The sequence below is a fragment of the Meleagris gallopavo genome, chromosome 1, assembly GCF_000146605.3.
Source record: "Meleagris gallopavo isolate NT-WF06-2002-E0010 breed Aviagen turkey brand Nicholas breeding stock chromosome 1, Turkey_5.1, whole genome shotgun sequence".
Taxonomy (NCBI): domain Eukaryota; kingdom Metazoa; phylum Chordata; class Aves; order Galliformes; family Phasianidae; genus Meleagris; species Meleagris gallopavo.
The window spans coordinates 96,341,248-96,349,641 of record NC_015011.2 but is presented as its reverse complement, the minus strand read 5'-3'; the positions used below and the strand labels follow the sequence as shown (position 1 = coordinate 96,349,641).

Here is an 8,394-nt window from a genome sequence, read left to right as displayed (position 1 = left end):
TTGCACATATCAGCTTGTAAAATGCAGGAGGCAATCGTTACTCATTTTCACAGATGTAAACATAAATCTGAAATTGAAGTAGAAGACGTTGACTGGCTGAGTTTTTTTCATGCATAGACAAATCTTATCATCAAGCTGTAAAGAAGAATTGTCTTGCTGTCCTTCTTAGATACATATTTTAATTAATATTGGATATATTTAGTTTTCAGTGTACCTCTTCTATGCACAAAAGCCAATAAGTAGAATAGGAATATTCAGTTGCTGTATAATGGGAGGATAATTATTAAAAAAACAAAGCAACATTCATCAAAGTATTGTTCATTTAGGTGGAAGAGCTGAGAGGTGTAATTAAGGTTAACTTGAATGTGAACTTGTATGTCCATGATTAAGTATCCATACAGACAGATTAGATTTTTAACTTGACTATGCAGACTTCACAACCTACTTGTTTTGGTAGACCTCACAGACCTGGTTCTACTTGTCTGTTAGTTGCACAGCTCCAGTACTCACACTGGTTTACACAGTATAGAAGGGAGGTGATATCTGCATTCTTTCATATGACTAAGTTGCTCTGTCATGAACCTAGTATATACAAATGAAGATGTAGGACAAGATTCTTCATTACACCCACGAGAAGGAATAACTCATTTGAACAGAAAAATATTTCAGACATAGCTTGAAGGGGATTCTGAACTAGCACAGACACGTTCATTTGGTGACAAACAGTCCTCTAAGGTCTACACACTCCTACAAAGTCGCCTACGTAGGAGAATTCTAGCTAATTAATTTGGCAGACTGGATTTCTTCTTCAGCCTACAAAGTGATGGGAAACGCATGAATGTGGCACAAGGAATCTGCTTCTACAGGAAACAGATCAAAAACCTTGGAGAAAAAAAAAGAAAATCAGCCACCAGATAGTTGTTACATTCAAAGAACAGTGCAGTCAATGCTTATTACATAGCAACTACTTGCAGTGCATGACTAGTCTTCTTTATTTTATGTGGTAGTTTCCCACACAGAAGAAAGAGCTAATGAACGGGCTCAGCTTCCTTTAAATTAATGACATCTGCATCCACCAGCATTTCTTCCATTTACGTAGGTGTTCTTTCTAATAATAGAATTTCCCAGCTTTCTATCACTTTCCAGCTTCCAGTGGGACCTATGGCATAACATGTTGTGGTGATGTATGGAGATGTGTCCAGACATCCTAACAGCTTGTCTGACATGATTTCTTTGTTCCAAAGGTAATACCACATTTAAAACATACAGAGGTCAACTGGAACTAAAAAGTTCTCAGACGTCAGCAAAAGAAGAGCAATCTATACTTCAGGTATACTTCAGGTAATGGAGAATTTTGTGCTTTGCTAAAGAATAATTAGTCTAAGATTTTTAATACAACACTTGCATTTGTGAGTTGACTTTTCTCTCTCTTAAAAATAATCAAAATTATTTAGTCATAGGAAACCATAATCAGACCTGTCCTGGAATTGGATTTTCTATTTCAAAGGACATTTCAAGTTGTCAGTTTTTTCCAATTTCAACTTAAATTCTATTTTGCTGCAGTTGCAACAAAGTTTCATTCAGAGTTCAATCTTCTTTAGATTAAGTACAGCAATTCACATTTTATTAATTTTTGAGTGTTCCAAACATTCCTTCCTGGATGTGCGAAATAAAATTTGTTGTGCAGTTATTGATGGTTTTTGTGTATATGTTGTTTTTTTTAATGCTTTATTAACTTTTCTTCAAACAGATCAACTCTGCATATTTTTTTAAAGCATTTCAATTTGGACAGAAATAATGCTGCTTTAATAAAGAGAGTATCTAAACAAGTTATACTAAAGATCTACTGCATTTAGCATGCACCTTTCTGTATTTAGAGTTCCTAATCAGCCTCACATGTACTCAGAATTGAAGAATAAAAATGCTGGCACTCTTGAAGACCTTAGTTCAAGACTTTATTTCTTCAAAAATATACTTGTTAGTATTTTCCTGGTACCTGTTTATATCTGAATGAAAGGTGCCACGAAGAGAAAGATGCCAGGAGAAAAATTGCATCCCAGCTGTGCTTGTGTATATGTTAATATCCATGGCATTTTAGAAGGCCTCTGCAGAGTGCTGAACCACTGAAAGGAACTAAGTAAAGAAGCCTCACCCGCTCCCTTGAAGTCTTTTCTGTACGAGAGAGGTTTTATAAAGCTCTCGCTATAAATCATTATGCAGCATTACCACAAGCCAAGCCAGACGTACTGTAAGAGCAGTTGTTGGTTGCAGACATACCTCTGATTAGCACTTTAAACGGAGCTTCAAACTCTTTTGATATCAGCCTTCACTTTAGTACATTAGATGCCATCTCTTCGAGGGGGGATCATTGTGAAAATCCTGATGCAGCAAATTTTGCAGCTGATAAATTTAATTCATAAGATTAATCAAAGCAAGGAGTTCTAACATGATCACCCATTTATACGTAACTACTATTTTTTAAAAGGACTAGAGACTTGTATTTTACCTTGAGGTGATCATTTTTTGCCTCGGTCCAAGGACCAAATTTTCAGAACACATTGGAAATCTCTCTACTTACCAGGCAAAAGTATTTATATGCTATATACTATACATCATTTATATACTATTTTGACAAGCTTAATTCTCTATTATGTAATTCCATTTCCCTTGGATAAATATGGCCATCTCTTTGTTACGTAGAAGTGTAATTGCACAGAAGGAGGATGAGGTCATCAGTTAAGTTGTGATACATCCCTTAAACAAGACATCTAGAATAGCCTCAAATAAATAAAATGCCTTCTAAGTAAAATCAGATTCTCTTCTACCTAAATGTTAGGCTGCCACGTTAACTGAGAAATAACATAAACATTAATAAAAAAGAAACACTGATAACAGAAAACAAAATAGCACAGCTGTTACCCTCAGAAGTAGCCTTCAGATTTTTGTAGAAACTGAAGTCTCAGATGAAGGAAAAATACAAAGTAATTTTATGTCTTTCTCACTTGAGGAGAGCGGATAGTTTCACTGGATGAGAAGGATGAATGCTACAGAATCAGGCAACAAATTTCAAGATTCAGATATTTAAGTACATTATTAATGTACTTATAAGTACATTATATAAGTACATTATTAAATAAATGGTACAGCAGTGCAGCGCAATAAAGGACAGCAAGTTACAGGACTCCTTAACAGACACTCTCAGCACAAAGATGCAGGTCACTGCCCACCTGAAGGATTACCTAAAGTAAATCACAGTCAGTACTCACGTTACCTTTGAAGGCTATTGTTTACTTCTCCAAACTTCAGTCTTGGGTAGATCTAAAACTGTGAACTCGGAAAAAACAGTGCCAAGTATGGGTAAAGGTGAACTCACAACTTCAAATACCAAAGCACCACCAGTGTCACAAAAACATCACACACGACCGAATGAGTTCCATGTTGTCAGTCTGTGAGACAGCAGTGGGGAGATCAGAGTTCCTGGGGTACCTGGGCCTGCTCCTGAGACAGTTCTGCAAGCATAAAGGTACTGTCAGTGCTTTCCAAATATAGATGTTATCATCCATAGCTGAAACCACAAATGGAACAAAGAATTAATCAGAACTTAGCATCATACAATTTGCCTGGCATGAGCGTGAGCAAGAAGATCTTACCCACACATGTCAGAAAAATCACATACAATATACTTGTGTATGGGTACTACTGAATCACGATCTGAACCTCTGATTGATCACCTGAGGCAAGCACTGAGTCAGCCAGTGGAGCACAGGTGAAAGCAATTCAGCTGTGTGACCGGGAAGAGCAGGAGCCTGGCTCCACATCTGCTAGACCCCATTTAAGGGCTGTCTGCCAGAGGATCTGTTCCTGGAGACTGCTCCTTTTGGAGTTTTCCTGTGAGCCCAGGATATGAGTGAGTATTTTTGTTTATTTTTGATTACCCCTTTCCACTGTGATAACCTTTCTAGGTATACCATCAGCCTAACTGTTCTGTATATTTGTTGATTATAGAACTTGAAAAACAAAAGATATGCATCATGGAGTACCTGCAAAGTAAAAGACAAGCCACCCCTAAAAAGAGGTGGTCATCTCAGTGGCCTGCAAGTCAGGTATATGATGTAGGAGGTGATTCTAGCTCACTATCTGTTTTGAAGCAGTGCTAAAGGAGACAATGTAAAGACACGTTGGCTAGAAACTGATACTTCACCCTGTGTTCATATCCTTCTCACCCAGTAAGGAGATCCCCCAGACCTGGCAGCCAGCCTCTAGCATAGGAACACTGAGACCGCCAATGCAAATCTCTCCTATATCACCAAGGGTGTCTAAGGTGGTTTTCTTATCTCTCCCACAAACCTCTTCAGAAGAGTGGAAGAAAACTAGATTCCTGATCAAGAGTCTAACTGTGGTCAAGAATCCTGTAGATCTTCTTTCTGTTAACTACAAGGGATTACTCAGAACTTAAAATCCCAATTTTGTTGACTAAAATTAATTTCCTGTAGCTGAGGACTGTAAAGTTCTTATCGTAATGCCTCAAGGCATTTCCCTTGGAAAAGATGAACAATTATTTTTTTTCATGTTTTAAAAGGTGTTTTTGATGAATCAGTGTTTAAGATTCAGCCAAACATCCTTATATAATTTCCCAGAAGGATCAATGACAGAAACTTCTGTTAATAGAAATGAAAGATATAAGGAAACCACAATCCACAGTAAACTCTTCAGTCACTTCCAAAATCTCTGCCATGACCCCACATCTCTTGCAGTGAACATTTTTCTGATGCTATTAAAACAAAATAACTTATACTCTTATTATGGAATTGCAGAAGCTTTGTTCTCTATGGAAGCAAGAAAAGTGCATCATCTCCATTTAGAAAATATTGCAAGTCAAATGAATACTAGCCAGCCAGTTCTTTAATACTGTTATGATCACTGTACTATGCTATGCACAGGCTATAATAAAACAATTGTTGAAAGCAGCTTTGTTTATTGTTAACCAATGAACTTAGAGTGAAGGATTCTTGTCACAAGGCAGGACTTAAGAAGAAAAAAAAAAGTGTACTTCTGTTGCTGATTTTATTCTGGAATATTTTGTATAGTCCAAGTAGCTGATGATGCATTTTCTTGGCAACAGAAAAAGCAACTATTGTAACTAGAAGAAGCTAGACAAATTTCATACAGAACATGCAGTATATGTTAGGGCTTTCTGAAAATTACTGCAAATTTCAAGGTTATAAAAGAATACTGTAGAGAGAACATATATAAGTGAAACAGGGAAGAATGGGACTAGATAGGCAAATTATTTCTTCAGCTTTCTCACAGACAAAGTCAGCCAATGACACAGTCTCATCATGCTCTGAAGCTGGTGATGATGCTATGTTATTGCAGGACAACATTTGAGATCAGCATCTTTTCCTTTGGGCTGAACAAACCACGAGCTTCAGCTGCTCCTTATGTGTCTTGCCCTCTAGATCCTTCACCACTTTTGTTGCCCTTCTTGGGATGCTCTCTAGTAGTTTTAAATCTTACGCTGTAGCACCCAGAACTGCACACAGTTCAGGTTCTGGTGAATCAGTGTGTCTAGGAATGCTCTTAAAGTACTGCAGATGAGATGTAAACACTTGAAGCATCTAACAGGTCTCATACACTCCCTAAAATAAAACCCGCCTGGCTCTACAGCTCTTCCACAAACTAAGCTTCCAATATAAGATGCTTGCTGTCAAATTAGTTGCCTCTTGAGAAATCAAATTAGATGCCTCAAAATCTATATTTAAACTCTTGCTGCTACATAATCAGGCTATTAACACCATACACTCGTGCATTCTTGGAGATCTGGAACAATTCCACGATTACTATACTCAGACTGGTGTTAAATTTTGGAGTCATTTACTGTGTATTAATTACATCATGTGAGAGTATGACATGACTAACCTCTTACTAATGTTACCTGTAGTACATAACACATGCATAGGACCTAAGTGACAGATTATTTTTTGTGCCCTGCTCCGGATCACAACTTACTCGTAATGACTTTATAGCACCACCATTCATTGATTTCCAATCTAGTGAAGGAAATAATTGTTAGTTTATAGTTATTACTAACTTCAGTTTATGACATACTCACAATAGAAAACATCATATGAAATCTCACTATTACTGTTCTTTCCTGTACATTTGAGCATTTTCCATTTGTTATTTCTTCTGCTTTGCCTGTGCTGTACCTTTCTCCTTCTAATTTTTCAGGTGATGATAAGAACACATACTATACAGGATATAAATACAAAAAGGGGAGCTTGAATGTACCATGATCAAAAACTTCTCTAGTGTCTCAGACATCTCTAAGCAGCAAATACACATCCATTGTCATTTCTCAACTCCCTACCACTGCATTTAATCAGAATGTTGGGAGTCACACATTTTGATTTGCTGAGAAGATATAAAATAGAAACACTAAAAAGGAAAACTGAAATGATTTCTTATTCTGTGTTTTTTCATATCAGCATGTCTTTACCTGGAAAACGTTTCAATATTCGTGTAATATTTTAATAATCGAAGTTCTTTACACTGTCTATGATTTCTTATTAAGATTCAAATCAAGAATAATCTCTGATTTTCTAGCAGAGCCCGAAAGCGCTTTATTAGTTAGTCAGGCTCTATCTAACTCCTGACAAGACTTCCCTCATCATAGGAAAACTGACTTTAAAATTATCTTCTAAGTTCATATCTATGGTCAGCAGTAAGGGGCCTGAATTGTATGTAAGCCATTAAAATCATATGGTGATTTTTTAATTGTCACTAAAAATCAGTGTGCATCCTCTTTAATGATAGAAGATGTGAATGCTTTGGTTTAGTTGTTTAATTCGTATTTTGAAAATCTATTCTCATGCCTGAGTTCCATTAGATGCTAAAATGAAACATGCCATGCTAGATAAGCAGAATGGTAGGTACTTCACTGAGGACTTACTTCTAACTTCTTCTTTCATTCGTCTTTATGCCTTCTCCATTCCAAGTTCCACTGCACCTCCCTTTATCTTTTAAACATACACCTTAGAAAGCATTAATCAATGAAGCATTCACAGTGATTATATGATTACCACAGCTCACCTGTTCTTGTTATGTGGTCCATAAATTATCTTCAGTGTGTTTTGACGCTGTCTCAGTTTGAGAAATGAAATCCTTGAGATGAGCACCATGGCTTGTTTTCCTCTGTAGAGCACCTGCCTTCCTAACAATCAATAACCGATTAATGATAAATTAATAATATTTCCATTCTTTTAAGACCTCAACTTATACTGAGCAGAACTCGGCTAAAGCCAACTGGTGCCAAAGCTTAAGCTGGAGGAGAACTGCCTGTCCTGGTAGATGCTTTTGGATTTTCTTCATAAATTTTGGCAGGCTGACCAGCCATGCTCTTCAGTTGTAGCCACAATGAAAATCTGAACAAGATCAAATAAGCACAGATATTTTCCACCCACATTCAAAAGAGCAAAGGATCCAAAAAGGCTGGATCGGGCTGCCCCTGATTCAATAACGAGTTAATTTCCATGATAAATTTTCAGTTTCCCAAATTTCACTAGTACTACTCAGTAACTTAATTAAAAACTAAAACCAGAGGAGATTTGTTTAAAGGACATAATCTAGCTAAATAAACCACAGCAAAGAACTTACATAGTCTAGCTCTCTAAATTTACCCCTCACAGGGTATTCTAATGGCATTACAACGTAAGTCCACGTGGTGTTAGCATTGCCTCAAGTAATGCATTCAATCTTCTGACTCTTTTTAAAACAGGTGGTTAATTGCAGGTTAAATACCATCTGCGTAGAGCTTAACTTGAAACAACAGTCTCCACCTAAATTTTACTCATTTTTATTTCTAAAAATTAGATAGCTGGAAGACAACAGGTTACAATCTGGCCAGAAGAGCACTCTGTTATGAATGCTGACTGAATGCCAGAAAACCTCAGTTCTCTTTCTCATTTCTTAGGGTCAGATTCTCACTCCAGTTCTTTCCCTAGCAGGTCAAAAAGGCTGGATCTCTTTCCACAGTGAATGAAAGTACTCCTAACTTCAACCTTTCTGCTGTGAAGTGGGTGAGCTAAATCTGGCAACTTTACCTCTTTCGGGCTGATGTGTAGCTCTGCCCAGCCTGATGAATCTCTTACCACCAGCTGTGTTTATCTGACTAGAGGCAAATCACTGAGGAAACATCACCGCTTCTCCTGAAAAGGAAGCGAACAGCTGCGCCTCGCGTAATCTGTTCTTGGACCCCTTCATTCCTCTCTACGTCCCATCGCACTTGCTGAACTTTTACTCTGCTTCCTTGTAACATTAGAAACTCTGTGACTTGGACTGAGTTTTGCCCACAGTCGGTTCCCACCCCGCGGCCCCGGACTGCAGACAGCCGGC

General features: G+C 37.5%; 1 long non-coding RNA gene across 1 annotated transcript; it reads right to left on the bottom strand.

Annotated features, from left to right (window-relative positions):
* Positions 1-15: 15 nt before the first annotated feature.
* Positions 16-8,388, bottom strand: LOC109369992. Its single transcript, XR_004161893.1, has 3 exons — positions 8,103-8,388; positions 7,093-7,213; positions 16-3,509 (listed from the first exon to the last, which is right to left on the bottom strand). It is a non-coding gene; the product is annotated as an uncharacterized LOC109369992 (long non-coding RNA).
* Positions 8,389-8,394: the final 6 nt, after the last annotated feature.